Source organism: Rhinoraja longicauda, chromosome 8 (assembly GCF_053455715.1).
Source record: "Rhinoraja longicauda isolate Sanriku21f chromosome 8, sRhiLon1.1, whole genome shotgun sequence".
Lineage (NCBI taxonomy): Eukaryota > Metazoa > Chordata > Chondrichthyes > Rajiformes > Arhynchobatidae > Rhinoraja > Rhinoraja longicauda.
This window is the reverse complement of record NC_135960.1, coordinates 45,539,004-45,557,626: the sequence shown is the minus strand read 5'-3', so window position 1 is coordinate 45,557,626 and position 18,623 is coordinate 45,539,004. Positions and strand designations below refer to the sequence as shown.

Genomic DNA, 18,623 nt, shown 5'->3' with positions numbered 1-18,623 from the left:
GTTCACAGTTCATGGCCAACAGTTTGGCAAGTTTTTTTGCGGTTTAAGACATCTATCTGACATTAAATATCCACACAAATATAAGAACCTAAAATACCTACGGATATTCAATCGTCTGCAAAAATCGCACTTCGTTGTCGCCCTGTTATTAAATGCAATTTGATTTACGTTTGTCAAATTTTCTAGCTTGCAGTAAACTAATTACATAACATTAGCATATTCAGACGCCTATGGACTATTTTGAATTAGGTGTTAAATAGACCTAAGTGAGCCAAACTGCCTTTAAAAGCACAGCATGACCATGTAATTCTTTTTCCAGTTTTTTGGAACGAAACGACAAAACTTCTTTCCAAGTAGCTATCACCCACATTTAGTGTGAAAAGTAATGTAATTGTAATTCACGCTGTCGGGCCTGTCAGATGTTCACGACTTGCTGAAGCTTTCTTTAAAATGGGAAAACTGCCAAATGCACTGTGATATCTCCATCAAGCATTCCAGAGTCAGGTTTGAGCTAAGGTAGCATCTGCAAACGCATGTAAATTGCCAATTAATGTATTAGCATCCCCCCAAAATTAAAAAAAACACACAAAAAATCTGAGATCCTTCTAGCAACCTTACCAACATAATGTGTGCCTTGCCTAAACAGATGAACACTAATTATACTCTGGGGAGTTTCGAAAACCACATAGGTTCACCGAACATTGTTTGCAAAAAATATATATATACCTTCATGGGTGTCAAAAATAGTTTCCATCAGGAACTTAGAACTGAGTAAACATTCGCGATTTTAGCAATGTTCTTGTTGGAACTTGTATGTTTTAATAAATTACTGTAATGAAACAATGCTGTTCATAAAACTTCGGAAATTTGAGTGTTACATGATAAAACAAAATCTCAATATAATCAGAAGGGTCTCGACCCGAAACGACATCTCTTCCTTTTCTCCAAAGATGCTGCCTGACCTGCTGAGTTACTCCAGCATTCAGTGTCTTCGGTGTAAACCAGCGTCTGGTTCCTTCCTGCACAATATAATTCTTTGCAAAGCCGAACAACATAAATTAGCGGGCAACGACATATTAGCACTATTACACAGATTAAGTTGAAACATAAATTAACAAATGTAAACAGAAAAAACACGTTTAGCTAATTCTGGAGAGCATGTATAGTTTAGATGGCGATGTTGCTGTTAAATATATTTGTTTTCTCAGACCGATGAGAAATGGTAATTCTCCAGCAAGAAACTACCTATGCAACCTTGTTAACATTTTGTTTGAAGGCCGTCCGGGGCATCTTATATTTTGCCTTTGGACCCCAGGACACGCATTTCTAATCAATACATCTGATAACATTTCCATAGCGTTGATGATATTTGCAATTCACCAATCGTTTCGGCTGGAAACCGAAATGACTTTCTGTTCCGAATGAATCATAAATATTTATTTCCTAGTCGCAGGAAAATACACATTTTTAGTTCTGAATAAAATTTGGTATCATGGTGTATTTTTTGCTCCAGAATCTTTCTGTTTGGTGATCATAATGTACTTTCATCTCAGACTAAAGTTTTATTTTAACACATATCCTCACCTTCAAATTCACCTTCGTGTGTAATTAATAATTGCAGCTGATAAAGTATTGAAAAGGAAGAGAACACACAACGAAACTGATTTTCTTAAAAAAATACCCATTTTATAAACACAATGCTGGAGTTATGAAACGTTGCACAAGGATTGCTGAGTCTAATCTTTCATCATGTACACGGAATTTAAAGTATATTATTTATTTTATATATTGATATCTGCTGTATATATTAGAATGTTACCTCAACACAAATTTAAGCATTTGGGTGGCTCCATTTTTTTACATCAGTAACAATTGTGAAGATGATTTTTTTACGGTCGACACAAAATGCTGGAGTAACTCAGTGGGTCAGGCAGCATCTCGGGAGAGAAGGGATTGGTGACGTTTCGGGTCGAGACCCTTCTTAAGGGTCTCGACCCGAAACGTCAACCATTCCTTCTCTCCGGAGATGCTGCCTGACCCGCTGAGTTATTCGAGCATTTTGTGTCTACCTTCAATTTATACCAGCATTTGCGGGTTTTTTCCTACACATAAATTATTTTTTTAAGGTTCGTGAAGCGAAATGAGTGTGTATTACTGAGGCAGGCTGTGCAGTAATTCTCGTGAAAACATGTCCTTTATTTTACAGCATAAATTTGTCACATTTATTTCCCTTTTAAAAAAAAAAATATCCATTCAACAATTGCAGGACTGCTGCATTTTATTTTTGCAAAATAAAATGTATAAATTATTTACAAGGTGGAAATAGTTAAATGTATGTAATAATGCCCAACACAAATGTCAAATTGTTAATTGTTCAAAACCTGATGTTAATGATTCAATTTAAACAGAGGAATTCATTAAAAAAAGTCCCACTTTCTCCATAATAGTGTTATTGTGCAAAAACTATGAAGATGCTGTTTCTGTTCCTGAATTATTTGTCCTTGAAATCAATTTAATGCTCAACTGGTCGGACAAAAATAAAAATGCATTGTGTCAGCTTATTGTATTGTTGAATATTTGTTCAAAGCTATTTAGTATTTTAAGTGGAGAGCAGTTATAATCATACTGCGGTAATTAGTTTGAAGGTTTTGCACACATTATGGAAAATTATTTTGAAAGTAATTGTTGAGAGAGTATCCTGACTCAGTTGGTATTTTGCAGAATACTTACAGTGCTCATCAGAATCTCTGCTGGACACACATGGATGAATTTACTGGTAAGAAACCAACCTATTTATTTTGAGCCAGTGCCTAAGTATTGAGGATAGAAACAAATGCTGCAGTAACTAGTGGGTTAGGCAGCATCTCTGGAGAAAATGGATGTGTGACGTTTCGGGTTGAGACCCTCCATTGGGCTGATTGTAGGGGTAGCTGATTGAAAGATACAGCACAGTAACAGGGCCTCTGCCCACCGAGTCCATACTGACCATCGATCACCCGTTCAATCTTATTTGATGTTATTTCACTTTCTCATCCCCTCCCTTACAGCAGCCATTTAACCTACAAACTCGCACATCTTTGGGATGCAGGAAGAAAGTGGAGCACCCAGAGGAAACCCATGCGGTCACAGGGAGAACGTGCATAACCCACAGACAGCACCCAAGGTCAGGATTGAACCGGGACCTTTGGCTCTGTGTGGCTGCAGCTCTACCACCTGCGCCAGTGCCGCCCCTAAATGTTGATGGTTCTGGTATGTTGATCCATAAGACCTTAAGACATAGGGGCAGAATTAGGCCGTTTGGCACATCAAATCCGGCCCACCATTCGATCATGGCTGATCTATTTTTCACTTTCGACCCCATTCTCCTGCCTTCTCCCCGTAACCTTTGATGCCCTTACTAAACAAGAACCTATCAATTTCTGGTATAAAAATACCCAAGGCCAGCACATCCTTCCTCACATATGGAGCCCAAAACTGTTCATAATATTCCAAATGTGGTCAGACTAGTGCCTTATTCCTTGGTTGTCTTCTAAAATAAACTTGGATGTGCTTGTCATAGCGGAAGCACGGCAAAGATTCGAGGTGCATGGGAAATTGTGTGACTGGGACTGTATCAAGTCGAGTTGATTGTCACATGCATGAGTATGGTGAGGTACAGGTACAATGAAAATCTTGCTTGCAGCAGCAACACAAGCACACAGACTCGGACACCGAGGCAGAAAACATAAATTACACATACATGCTACTGGAGGCCTTAAAAATAAAAAATGTGCAGAAACAAAACATGAATGCAAAACATAATTAGCAAAAAAACAGATAATAGATACAGCCAGGCCAAACTCAAATACAATTGATAGATTTGAAGCTTCCCACCGAAAACATCCCCAGTCCATTCCCACCACAGATGTTGCTTGTCCACTGTTCCTGCAGCACTTTGTCTTTTGCTCAAGATTTCAGTATCTGCAGTTCCTTGTTTTTGTGTTGCCATGTTAATGTAAGAAAATAACTGCAGATGCTGGTACAAATCGAAGGTATTTATTCACAAAATGCTGGAGTAACTCAGCAGGTCAGGCAGCATCTCAGGAGAGAAGGAATGGGTGACGTTTTGGGTCGAGACCCTTCTTCAGACTGAAGAAGGGTCTCGACCCGAAAGGTCACCCATTCCTTCTCTCCTGAGATGCTGCCTGACCTGCTGAGTTACTCCAGCATTTTGTGAATAAATGCCATGTTAATGTGTTCTTTTCAAAACTGCCAGGTCAATGGGTTGATAAAGGCAACTCAAGCAGGACAGCAATGGCAGATATGAGTGGCAGTTGTAGAGTTGCTGCCTTACAGTGCCAAAGACCCTGACATGAGGTACTGCCTGTGTAGAGTTTGCCCGCTCTCCCTGTGACTATGTGGGTTTTCTCTGGGTGATCGGGTTTCCTCCCACATTCCAAAGGTGTGCAGGTTTGTAGGTTGATTGGTTTCTGTAAATTGACTCTAGTGTGTAGGATAGAACTAGTGCATGGGTGATCATTGGTCGGCATGGACTCGGTGGGCTGAAGGGTCTTGTTTCCATGCTGTATCTCTAAACTAAAACTGAACTTAGAGAAAGAGAACAAAAGCAATTGTAAAAGTTGTGAAATGTAGGCTTGAGCTGCTATAGAGAACTGAAACCAAAACCCAACCCAAAACATCACCTATCCATGTTATCCACAGATGCTGCCTAACCAATTGAGTTACTGCAGCACTTTTGTCATTTTTGTAAATCTGTACCTGGAGTTCCTTGTGTCTTCAAAAGAGAATGTTTGAAGGCCCAGAAGATCAGATGTTATGTGAGGTGAACTAAAATTGATTTAACTTTATAACAAGGTTGGCCAGTTCTGACACAAACAGATATAGTAGCTGAGATAGTTGAATTAGGTATTGACTCCTGAAAGTTGCAAGGTGCCATGATGGAAGATGAGATGCTGTTTATCAAGCTTGTGTTGGGTTTCATTGGAACAGCACGAGGGCCCACAAACAGATTGGTCAGCGTTGGGGAGTGATGGACAAGTATATGCACAATGAACAAGAGATATCCGCAATGCCAGCATCCAATCTCCACTTGGTTTCTCCAATGTAGAGGAGTCCATATGATGAGCACCGTCTTTCAGATATGCAGGAAATGGAGGGATGTGGATCACATGCAGGCAGAGTTTAACGGCATCATGTTTAGCACATACGTTGTGGGTTTAAGAGCCTGTTCCTGTGCTGTACTGTTCTACCTTCTATGAATGCAACGCAGTAGATTAGAACTACAAGTGAATCGTTGCTTCACGTCAAATGACTGTTTGGAAAGGATTAAGTTATAGATGAGGTGTTTCACTCCCTTCAGATGCATTAGGATACACGTGTTCTGGTTTATTAAAAGGCCACCCTAGATAACTTGTACAAAGTTGACGATAGTAAAAGTAATTATTTAGCTGCACAATGCTTTTGGGTGTCTGAGGATATGAGATTTTATCCTTTGATCATTGAATCAAATTGAATAATTGATTCCTTCGATATACGTGATCATTTCTACAACCGGAGAGCCACAGAAATATGATTTTACTCCTCTGCTTATTTTTGTAGAGCTCTTCTCCATTTATTTCTTCATTTTACTCTCCTTTATGCTTTATTCTGGGATACTGTCACATGGTTCTCTCTTTTCTGTGTACTTCACCACTTTATTACTTTTGTCCCTCCCTGCTGCTTCATCTTCCCACTCATCCCGTGCTGCTGTCTCTCATGGTGCGGTGATCTTGACACATTACGGCTTCTCATCAAGCTGTTGCTGCTGGCTTTCTGGGGCTCTGCCCGTGATCACTTTGATTCAGTTGTCTTTCACTTACTTTGCTTTGCTCAAAGGTTCAATTTTATGCCTTTCCATTATCCCTGGAGTTGTTTTAATTAAATTCTGCATTGGAGAAACAGATTTTGTACACGGGGTTGTCAACAGGAGTAGATTGTTAAAGCTGAAAGGGAAGGGGGATTGTTAGTGTTCATCGAGTCATGCAGCACAGAAACAGGCCCATGTCGACCAAAATGCACCCAAACTAGCCACATTTGCCTGCCTTTGGCCCATATCTCTCTGAACTTTGCCAGTTCATGTACCTGCACAAATGTCTTTTAAATGTTGTTATAGTTCCTCCCTCAACTCCTCCTCAGGCAGCTTGTTCCATATACCCACCGCCCTCTGAGTGAAAACATTGCCCCTCAGGTTCCTATTAATTCTTTCCTCTCTCACAACCTAAGCCCTCTGGTTCTTGATTCCCCTATCCTGGGTAAAAGACTCTCTGATCGATCTAATCCTCTCATGACTTTATACACCTCTATAAGATCCACTCCAAGGAATAAAGTCCTAGCCTATCCAACCTCTCTCTTTAGTTCAGGCTCTCAAGTCCTGGAAACATAAACCTTCTCTGTACTCTTTCCAGCTCAATGACATCCTTCCTATAGCAACGTGACCAAAAGTTGCTGCCTTGCAGCGCCAGAGACCCGGGTTCGATCCTGATCAAGGGTACTATCTGTACATTCTCCCTGTGACTGCGTGGGTTTTCTCCGGGTGCTCTGGTTTCCTTTCACAGTCCAAAGTCATGCAGTTTTAGGTTAATTGGCTTTGGTAAAAAATGCAAATTGTCACTAGTGTGTAGGATAATGCTAATATACAGGGTGATCATTGGTTGGCGCGGACTCTGTGGGCCGAAGGGCTGCTTTCACACTATATCTCTAAAGTAGTGGAAAGTGCTCCCACTCATTATGTGGGACTATTCGGCTTGGAAATAGCAAAGAGAATAAGCACATCTTAAATGTACATGCAACTTGCCAATGAAATTAGTTAAAATTAACTTGTACAACTGATTATTAATTTATTGTAAAAACCATGCAAATGATGGTTAATACACAAAAGGATACAAAGTGCTGGAATACCTCAGTGGGTCAGGCAGCATTTCTGGAGAACGTGGATACGTGATGTTTCGGGTCGGGACCCTTCTTTAGGCCGAGTTATTCAACAAATTCCGATAAGTTATCAGTGTGTAATATAACATACCATCTTCTACTAATTTATTTTAACATTCATGATTGTAAAAATGTGTGTTATTACATTAAAGCTGCAGCAAGTATGAAATTTATTGTTTCATTATTGGTACATATGCCAAATAAACACTCTTGACATACATCCACCGCCACTGGACATACACTATTTGCAATATACTACTTGCAGTTGGGTTTAGTTCTGCCAAGGTGAGGTAATAGTCAGGTGGGTGAAGTCACAACAGACTCCAGTCAAGACATTTTATTTAACATAGCGACAGAATTTGCACCTCACACTTAACTCTACAGACAGCTGGCTGAAGAGGACACCTGTGCAGATGTTGCCTGAAGGGCTGCTGTGCCCTTGCATCTGCACACACCTCTGCTTTTTGTAACTCCCACACATACATCTGGCTGCTGTGGACCCCCCCCCCCCCCACACACACACACATCTGAACTCACCTCTGGCTGATGTGACCCTCCTCACATCTGCACTCATCTCTGGATGCTACAACCCCCCCCCCCCTACATCTGGCTGTGGTCACCCCCACACCTGCACTCTCCTCTGGCCACTGCAAACCCCGACACCTCTGGTGTTGTCACCCCCACACCTCTGGTGTTGTCACTCCCACACATTTGGCATTGTCACTTCCACACATTTGGCATTGCCGCCCCCACACATTTAGCTCTGTGCATCCCACACATCTGGCGGCTGTCACCACCACACAGCAGGCAGCTGCAGACCCCACCCCCCCCCCCCCACCACACACATATCTGCACTCATCTCTGACTGCGGTGACCACTGCCTCCCTTACATCTGGCCACCTTCACCCCCCACACCTCTGGCCGCTGTGACCCCCCCCACATCTGGCCAATCTCACCCCACCCCATCTGGCCTGCCACCCCCCACATATGTCCTGTAGCCCCCCCAACATCTGCCCTGTAACACCCATCTGTCCTGTAACACCCCCCTACATCTGTCCTGTCAACCCCTGCCCACATCTGTCCTGTAACACCCCCCACACCTGTCTTTTATCACCCCCCTCATCATCCCGCACATCTGTCCTGTAAACCCCCACATCTGGCTGCTGCGACCGCCCACATCTGTCCTGTAACCCCCCACCATCTGTCCTTTATCACCCCCCCACCATCTCCCACACTTGTCCTGTAAACCCCCTCCCACACCCGTCCTGTAACCCCCCACACCTGCCCTTTAACCCCCCACACCTGCCCTGTAACCCCCCACACCTGTACTGTAACTCCCCCCCCCACACCTGTCCTGTAATCCCCCCTCACACCTGTCCTGTAACCCTCACACCTGTCCTGTAACCCCCAACACCGGTCCTGTAATCCCCCTCACACCTGTCCTGTAACCCCTCACACCTGTCGTGTAACCCACCCACATCTGCCCGTCACCTTCCACATCTGCCCAACCCCCCACATCTGCCCGTCACCCTGCACATCTGCCCGTCACCCCCCACACCTGTCCTGTAACCCTCCACACCTGTAACCCCCCCCCACACCTGTCATGTAACCCCCCACATCTGCCCGTCACCCTGCACATCTGCCCGTCACCCCCCACACCTGTCCTGTAACCCCCCACATCTGCCCATCACCCCACCTGTCCTGTAACCCCCCACATCTGCCCGTCACCCCCCATATCAGCCCGTCACCCCCCACATCTGCCCGTCACCCCCCACACCTGTAAACCCCCCCACATCTGCCCTGTAACCCCGCACATCTGCCCTGTAACCCCCCCACATCGGCCCGTCACCCCCCACATCTGCCCGTCACCCCTCACACCTGTCCTGTAACCCCCCCACATCTGCCCGTCACCCCCCCCACATCTGCCCGTCACCCCCCCACATCTGCCCGTCACCCCCCCACATCTGCCCGTCACCCCCCACACCTGTCCTGTAACCCCCCACATCTGCCCGTCACCCTGCACATCTGCCCGTTTCCCGCGCGCTCACCTCTGCCTCCAACGGCCGCGGACGCGCGCGCTGGGAAGCGGAAGTGTTCCCTTGGCCCGGAAGTGGAAGGCAGCGGGAAACGGCCCAGTCATCGTCGGTGAGTGAATAAGAAATAAGGAATATGGAGTTAGAATAAGAACGCGTGTCTGACTCTGCAGCCTGAGTCTGAGCCTGAAGCGAAACCGCGGCCTGTTGCCGGGAGCGGTTGGTCGGAGGTGCTGGGAGTTGGCGGCAGAGTTTGTGCGGTGACTGCACTCCCCGGGCTGAGCTGAGCTGAGCCTGAGCTGAGGAGATCTCTCCTCTCGAGGAGAGCCTCCTCTCACCCATCCCTTCTTGCCCCCCACCCCCCTTCCCCATCCCTTCTTGCCCCCCACCCCCCTTCCCCATCCCTTCTTGCCCCCCTTCCCCCATCCCTTCTTGCCCCCCACCTCCCCTTCCCCATCCCTTCTTGCCCCCACCTCCCCATCCCTTCTTGCCCCCACCTCCCCATCCCTTCTTGCCCCCACCTCCCCCATCCCTTCTTGCTCCCTCATCCCTTCTTGCCCCCACCTCCCCTTCCCCCTCTTCACATGGAGCAGTCCAGCACAGGAACAGGCCCTTCGGCCCACAAAGTCTGTGCCGAGCATGCTGTCAAGCCCAACTCATATCTGCCTGCACGTAGACCATATCCCTCCACTCCCATCATAGCCATGTGCGTATCCACAGATCTCTTGACCATCATCGTATCTGCCTGCACCATCACCCTTGGCAGCGCGTTCCAGGCACCCACCACCCTCTGTGTAAAATAAAACCTGTCCTGCACATCTCCTTCAAACTTTGCCCCTCTCACAAACCAGGCTATGCCCTCTAATTTTTGACATTTCTACCCTGGGGAAAAGGTTTTAATTGTCTAACCTATCTATGCCTCTCATAATTTTATATGCTTCTATCAGGTTCTCCCTCTGCCTCCGGCGTTCCAGAGAAAATAATCCAAGTCTATCCAACCCCTCCTTGCAGTTGAAATCTGTGAATCCAGGCAGCATTCTGGTAAACCTCCTCTGAACCCTTCCCGTAACGGGGGCGACACAGAATCATAAGATCATGGGAGAGGAGTAGAATTAGGCCATTCAGCCCATCAAGTTTACCCTGCTGTTCAATCATGGCTGATCTATCTCTCCCACCTAACCCTCCTTTCTCTCCCCCTTTCACCCTCCTGTCTCTGCACCTATCTCTCTTCCAATGCTGCTGATTTAGTTCATAAGTTACAGGAGCAGAATTAGGCCATTTGGCTCATTGAGTCTACTCCACCATTCAATCAGCTTTCCTTCTCAACCCCGTTCTCCTGCCTTCTCTCCATAACCCCTGACACCCTTACTGATCAAATTTACTCCAGCACTTTGTGTTTTCCACAAGATTCCAACATTGTAGTTCCTTTGCTCCATAATACCACCACTATCGTGGACTTAAATTGACAAAGGCGTGGGGAGAGATAGTGCAGGGGGAAGGTTGAGATGGGAAGACAGCAGATACTGGAATTTTGAGCAAAACACAAAGTGCTGGAGGAACTCTGGAGGGAATGGACAGATAATGTTTCGGGTTGAAAGCCTTCTTCGGATTCAGTGTTGTCTGTCCATTTCCCACCACAGCTGCAGCCTGACCCGCTGAGTTCCTCCAGCACTTTGTATGATAAAGGGTGGGTTTGAAGTAATGGCACTGAGATGACCATGGAGGAATTGTAACTGAATGAGCCCCTGCAGTCTGGAGATAGCGAATGACTGGGAGTTGGGTCGCAGATGTCTCTTAACAGAAGCCAGGGTTGATGATGACATGGTGAATTGAAGGGAATTGTACAGGGCTTTGGTGAGACCGCACCTGGAGTATTGTGTGCAGTTTTGGTCTCCTAACCTGAGGAAAGACGTTCTTGCCTTAGAGGGAGTACAGAGAAGGTTCACCAGATTGATCCCTGGGATGGCTGGACTTTCATATGAGGAAAGACTGGATAGACTGGGCTTGTACTCGCTTGAATTTAGAAGACTGAGGGGGGATCTTATAGAAACACATAAAATTCTTAAGGGGTTGGAGAGGCTAGATGCGGGAAGATTGTTCCCGATGTTGGGGGAGTCCAGAACCAGGGGTCACAGCTTAAGGATAAGGGGGAAGTCTTTTAGGACCGAGATGAGAAAACATTTCTTCACACAGAGAGTGGTGAGTCTGTGGAATTCTCTGCCACAGAAGGTAGTTGAGGCCAGTTCATTGGCTATATTTAAGGGAGTTAGATGTGGCCCTTTTTGCTAAAGGGATCAGGGGGTATGGAGAGAAGGCAGGTACAGGCTACTGAGCTGGATGATCAGCCATGATCATATTCAATGGCGGTGCAGGCTCGAAGGGCCGAATGGCCTACTCCTGCACCTATTTTCTATGTTTCTATGAAATAGGTTAGAATAATACAATGGATGTGAAGAAATGTTGAAATTGCCTCAAGACTGGCATCTGTGGTGAGGGGGGGGGGGGGGGGGGGGGGGTCGGGGCGGGATCATTCCTTTGGCATTTCTGGATGTACATGGTTGTAAATGCTTCTGACCTCCTTAATCCTAGTGTGTCATGGGTTGTCATTGCTGAGAATAGAATGTATTTGAAACCTTTCATTAACTTCTTAATTATCAACCCTCATTCATGACCAGATGTGGTAAAACCTTAGGGCTTGAACAGATCTGTTGCTGGCAAGATTGCTTTGTTCTGCCTGTTGCTGTCTAGGGCACACATAGTTCTGTGTTGTAGTCTTACCAGTTTGGTTCTGGTTAGGAAAGCCTGGTGCTTCTCTTGGCATGCTGTTGGCTGTCTTTATTACATTGGTTTGATGGTAATGGTAGGCTGATGAAGACACTGGGGCAAGAGGCAATGCATTGTGGTGGTTCATATTTCTGCTTCAGTTTATATCCCTTTTGTGCAGTTTTGATCTGCTTTGAATCTGCCATTTAGACTGTTGGTGCCACACAACATGATGGAGTGTCTTCTCAATGAGAAGTCGAGAAATTGTCTCTTCAAGCATCGGGCATGTGTCACTGCTTTGATGAAGATGTGTTCAAATTATGTTACCTTGCTCTTTACCTGCTGCAGAACCAATCTGGCAGATGTCCTTCAGTGTTTGGCCAACTCAGTCAATGGTGGTGCCCCTAACCAGGGTGAATTTGCTTCCCAGAGTACATTCTGAGCCCTTGATACACTCAATGCTAATTCCATATGTTGGTCAACATGTGGGACACTGGTTGAACCTGGAGCGACACTGGTTCATCATCTGACGAATGGTGGCCAATGTTAAAGATAGACACAAAATGCTGGAGTAACTCAGCAGGTCAGGCAGCATCTCTGGAGAAAAGGAAAAGGTGACGTTTCAAGTCGGAACCCTTCTTCAGACTGATCTGAAGAAGGGTTCTCACCTGAAATGTCACCTATTCCTTCTCTCCAGAGATGCTGCTTGACCCACTGAGTTACTCCAGCATTTCGTGTTTATCTTCGTATAAACAAATATCTGCAGTTCCTTCCTACATATGATGGCCAATGTTAATCAGATGGAGGTTTCCTTGGATATATTTGACCTGATGCTACAAGACTTTATGGGGTCTGGAGCCAATATTGAAAACTTTCAGATGATTTGATAACAATGAAATAGTTGTGGAAACAAGAGCTATGTAAATGTCATTGCCATACAAATATTTGCCAAGCTTTATTTTAATCTTTTGATATTTATTAATTCAATTTTTTTGTTGAAAATATTAACTAAAGACTATTAAAAAGATTGACTGCTTTGAAGCATACTTAATAGCCTTAATGTCTTAATCTGCTGCACCTTGCTAATTGGTCATTCATCAAGTGTGAACTTTAAGTATGATACATCTGGTCTGGCTCCAAAGAAATACTGCGATATGCAAACTTGCTGATTTGCTGAATTAGCAGCTTATTTCTTGGATGCTGAATTCAATTTTATTCCTTGCAAACTAGAATCTGAGCAATGTTTCTTTATGGCTTATAATTCAGTGCTAAAATGCAGTTGCCCACTGAGTCATTAGGCTGAGGGAGGTGTAGGCAGAGGTCATGAAAATCTCTTAAGATATGCCCATGTTTTGTAATAAAGCTGATTTTATCTTTGAAATTCTCTGCCTTGGGAGGCAGTGGAGGCCAATTCTCTGAATGCATTCAAGAGAGAGCTAGATAGAGCTCTTAAGGATAGCGGAGTCAGGGGGTAGGGGGTGAAGGCAGGAATGGGGTACTGATTGAGAATGATCAGCCATGATCATATTGAATGGTGGTGCTGGCTCGAAGGGCCGAATGGCCTACTCCTGCACCTATTGTCTATTGTCTATCTCTGATTTTCATCCATTTGGCCATCCAATATCTCTCGCACTGCAACATAAAAACAGATGTCAATCAATGAGACATCTGCTGGAATTGAAAATGGGGAAATGTTAAGAGATTTTTATCTTTCAATAAAACATTATTGATAATACAGTGTCAATGTCTCAGAGATGGTGTGGAAATCACGACAAACCTAGAGCCAGCATTCTATTGTACAACAAACAAAGTGGATTTACTCTGTTTTCAAATGGTCGGGGAACCAGCACCGAGCCAGCACCGCCATTCATGGCTGATCATCCACAATCAGTACCCCATTCCTGCCTTCTCCCCATACCCCTTGATAGCACTAACCTTAAGAGCTCTATCTCACTGCCTTTTAAATGCATCCAGTGAATTGGCTTCCACTGCCTTCTGAGGTAGAGAATTCCACAAATGCACAACTCCCTGTGTGACAAAATTTTTCCTCATCTCAGTTTTAAATGGCCTACCCCTTATTCTTAAACTGTGCCCCCTGGTTCTGGACTCCCCTAACATCAGGAACATGTTTCCTGCATCTTGTGTGTCCAATCCCTTAATAAATTTATGTGTTTCTATAAGATCCCCCCTCATCCTTCTAAATTCCAATGAATACAAGCCCAGTCGCTCCATTCTTTCATCAAATGACAGTCCCACCATCCCGGGAATTAACCTTCTGAACCTACGCTGCACTCCCTCAATAGCAAGAACGTCCTTCCTCAAATTAGGAGACCAAAACTGCACACAATACTCCAGGTCTCACCAGGGCCCTTTACAACTGCAGACGGACCTCTTTGCTCCTACACTCAACTCCTCTCATTATAAAGGCCGACATGCCATTAGCTTTCTTTCCTGTTGTATCTGCATGCTTACTATCAGTGACTGATGTACGCGGACGCCCAGGTCTCATTGTACTTCCCCTTTTCCTAACCTGATACCATTCAGATAATAATCTGCCTTCCCGTTCTTGCCACCAAAGTGGATAATCTCACATTTATCCACATTATACTGCATCTGCCATGGATCTGTCCACTCACCCAACCTGTCCAAGTCACCCTGCCTCCTCAAAGCATCCTCTTCACAGAGGGAGGCAAGAGTTTTTATTGTCATTATTCCCAGACAGAACAATGAAATTCATTTTTGCAGTAGCACAATTGAATATGTAAACATAGTACTCTATGTATTTTTATATATGTATATATATATATATATATATTTATAACATACATGTCTGTGAACATACATATGTACATACATACATTCATACATACCCATACATACATGCATACACACATACAAATAAAATCAAACACAATAATAGCGCAAAAAGACAAAACCAATAGTTTCTAGCTTATTTGGAGGTTATAGTGTTTAATAGCCTGATGGCTGTAGGGAAGAAGCTATATGCAGTTGTCGTTATATGCAAATTTAAGTCAACTTCAAATCACATTAAGCAATCAAGTTTGAACAGTTAAGGCATAATTGTAATTCCTCACAGTTGGAGAATGTGGTGTTTGAACAGTTAAAAATGAAAATAATTTGGTCTCCATCTGGACTACTGATTATACATATATTGCCTACACATGTGAGTGATTGTCCAGCTGTGATCTCATGAAGTTTGAAGTGACAAGAAAGACACAATTTGTATTCAAGTTCTTAAAGACTGCGTGTCTGGATGGTTGGAAGCAGTGACCAGATGCATGGTTTGTCAATATCATATCATATCATATCATATATATACAGCCGGAAACAGGCCTTTTCGGCCCTCCAAGTCCGTGCCGCCCAGCGATCCCCATACATTAACACTATCCTACACCCACTAGGGACAATTTAAAAAAAAAACATTTACCCAGCCAATTAACCTGCATACCTGTATGTCTTTGGAGTGTGGGAGGAAACCGAAGATCTCGGAGAAAACCCACGCAGGTCACGGGGAGAACGTACAAACTCCTTACAGTGCAGCACCCGTAGTCAGGATCGAACCTGAGTCTCCGGCGCTGCATTCGCTGTAAAGCAGCAACTCTACCGCTGCGCTACCGTGCCGCCCTAAATACTAAATCTGGATGATGCGAATTACATTTAATTGCATACCTTGTTCACTGTTCTCTTTTGGTCTGAATTTGAGGGGCGTCCTGATAGAAATACAGCTCCAATACCGATTGCCTGGCAACTATTGGTCCAGCATCTCCTTTATTCCAGACAAGGTTACAAGAGCGCACTTGAAATCACCCCCGGAAGTCCCTCCCGAAAATGTGGCGCGTAGGCCAGGTGAGGTGGCCGATCTCGACTCGATCAGCGGATGGTACCTTTCTGCCTGCAGCTGGGGCTCTGGAACTTTGGCCTGGCTGGAGCCGGCCGATGCATTCCCATAACCAACTTCTGCCGCCGACTTTGCAGGTTGGCAAAATGGATAATCCAGAAAGGCTCTGGAACCAAGGGTGCTGGATAATCAGTGGTGGACCTGTATATAAAATTATGAGAGACATAGAAAGGGTAGACAGTCGGAATCTTTTTCCCAGTGTAGGGGAACTGTCAAAAACTAGAGGGCATATCTTTAAGGTGAGAGGGTCAAATTTTGAGGGAGATGTACAGGGCAAGCTTTTTTACACAGGGGGTGGTAGGTGCCTGGGATGTGCTGCCAGGGGTAATGGTGGAGGCAGATAGGAAAGTGGCATTTAAGAGACTTTTAGATAGGCACATGGATGAGCTGGGAATGGAGAGTTATAGATCACGTGTAGGCAGATGAGTTTTGTTTATCTTGGCATCATGTTCAGCACAGATCTTGTGGGCCAAAGGGCCTGTTCCTGCGCTCCTATGTCCTGGATTTCTATGTTCCGTTCTAAGGTTGACGGTGTTAGAATGTAATGAGGGGGGCTCTACCCGTTTTGGAGATTCAACAAAATTAGGCCTCTACAGCAATATGTTTGATCTTCTGAACTACTCTTGCTTTCAGGGTCTCTGCATTTTACTTTGGCTGCTGCTGATATTTGTGATTTCCCTTTCTGCTTAAACCTGTCTCCTCCTTCAGCTGAACTAAACCAATCATGTCCTTGGATTACAACACCGATTACAGTGCATCAAGGGATGTACATTATGAAAATAAACAATAATTACCATGGCAAAACACTCCATTAACATGATTTAATGATAAGAAAGTGTTTCTAAAAAAAAAAGATGCTTCCTTGCCGCTGCAACCCCAGAAACAAATACATTTACTATGCAATTGTGTATTCTGCAGATTACATAATTAATAGAAAGTAAATATTATTTTTCCATTATTTTACCTTACTTATCTGCAACTAGCTGCGATTTTGGAACCATCATCTCAGATTTTAGATAGAATCTTGTTTAATGATCGAATATTTCAAAGTTATCAAGCAATAATACTTCTTGGTTAGAAAATAGAATAATGAACATCAATCTGACCACTGAAATACAAATTAAACTGCAGATGAATTACACAAAAGGATATAAAGTACTGGAGTAACTCGGTGGATCAGGCAGAATCTCTGGAGAACGTGGATAGGTGACGTTTCGGGTCAACACCCTTCTTCAGTCTCTACCTGAAACGTCACCTATCAGTGTTCTCTAGAGATGCTGCCTGATCCGCGGAGTTACTCCAACATTTTGTGTTATCTTATGCATCTGCAGTTCTTTGTTTCTGCAAATGAATTCGTTTTGTAGGCTTTTCTAACCAGGATCTCGTTTTAATTGTCCCAAATCAATGGCTCCCAAAGTTGTGATTGTGGAACAATTGCTGAAATGAACAAAATAATGGAGATGGAGAGATGATTGATGGTGCAATTTTAGTAAAATTATTTTCACTTGGCAATGTAAGTTGTATACTACCAACATTTTGGCATGTATCATTTCATGTATAATTCTTGTATATTTCACTGGGCAGCATTCTGGTGCCGCAGTAGAGTTGCTGCCTCACAGCGAGAGAATCGGGTTCGGTCCTGACTATGGGTGTTATCTGTCCAGAGTTTGTATGTTCTCTCTGTGACTGCGTGGGTTTCTCCAGGTGCTCTGGGTTCCTTCTATATTCCAAAGATGTTCAGGTTTGTAGGTTAATTTGCCTCTAAATTGCTCCTCGTGTGTAATTGCGAAATTAGTGTGCAAAACTGGGGTAACTTTGAACAGGTGTATTGTTGATCGGCACGGATTCAGTGGGCCAAAGGGCCTGTTTCCAAGCTGTATCTCTAAAGTAAAATCTATTAGATTGCTTTAAAGGTTAATGGTTTGGGGTTAGGTTTATTGTCACATATACTGATGAGCCAAAACATTATGATCACCTGCCTAATATGCTGTTGGTCCTCCGTGTGCAGCCCCATACGCAGCAGGGTGCGATGCACTGTGTATTTTAACACATTCCTCCCGTGACCACCATTAAAATTTTCTATGACTTGTACCACAGTAGACCTGTCAGTTCGGACCAGACGGGATAGCCTTTGTTGCCCTCGCGCATCGATGGGCCTTGGGCGCCCAACACCCTGTCGCTGGTTTGTGGTTTGTCCCTCCTCAGACCACTGTCGGTAGGTACTCACCACTGCTGACCAGGAGCACCCCACAAGCCTTGCCATTTCAGAGATGCTCTGACCCAGTCGTCTGGCCATAACAATTTGGCCCTTGTCAAAGTCGCTGAGGTCTACTGCCCATTTCTCCTGCACCCAACACATCAACTTCAAGAACTGACTGTTCACTTGCTGCCTAATATATCCCACCCCTTGACAGGTGCCATTGTAACAAGATAATCAATGTTATTCACTTCGCCTGTCAGTGGCCATAATGTTTTGGCTGATTGGTGTATATCAAGGTACATTATAAAGCTTTATTTTGCATGCTAGTCAGATAATACTATACATAAAAACAATCAGGTCAAATAAAATTTAATTGCAGTAAAATAAACCACTTTTGCAGCAAATAAAATAATTTTTGTAGAATTTTGAGAATGATATTATACACTGTTCTGCTTTATTCCTTTTATATCAAACACGTGTTAAATAATTGTTTTGCATTTAAAAAGACTGCACACGGGTAAATGTCCTGCTTTCATTTCCTGCAGTCCCTCAGTTTCAAGGATGGCTTGCTTTTGTTCTATTTCTGTGGGTCTGTGGCTGAGGAGGTCAATGTGGGAACAGCAGATGGATAGAGGTTGCTTACAGGGATGCGTGGGTTTGTAGTCTGGCAGTGAAGGAGATATTAAGAAGATATTCAAAAATCTTCAACCTGTCCCTTTTAAAATCCACCATCCCTCCCTGC

At 44.2% G+C, this 18,623-nt stretch overlaps 1 protein-coding gene across 1 annotated transcript in view; it reads left to right on the top strand.

The window, feature by feature from the left end:
* The first annotated feature begins 9,019 nt into the window (after positions 1–9,019).
* The window catches only part of psmd14 (proteasome 26S subunit, non-ATPase 14), an 82,615-nt gene continuing 73,011 nt past the window's right edge, over positions 9,020–18,623 (top strand). The window contains exon 1 of the mRNA XM_078403817.1: positions 9,020–9,111. The gene's annotated coding sequence lies outside the window, so the exon portion shown is untranslated. The remainder of the gene's footprint in view (positions 9,112–18,623) is intronic.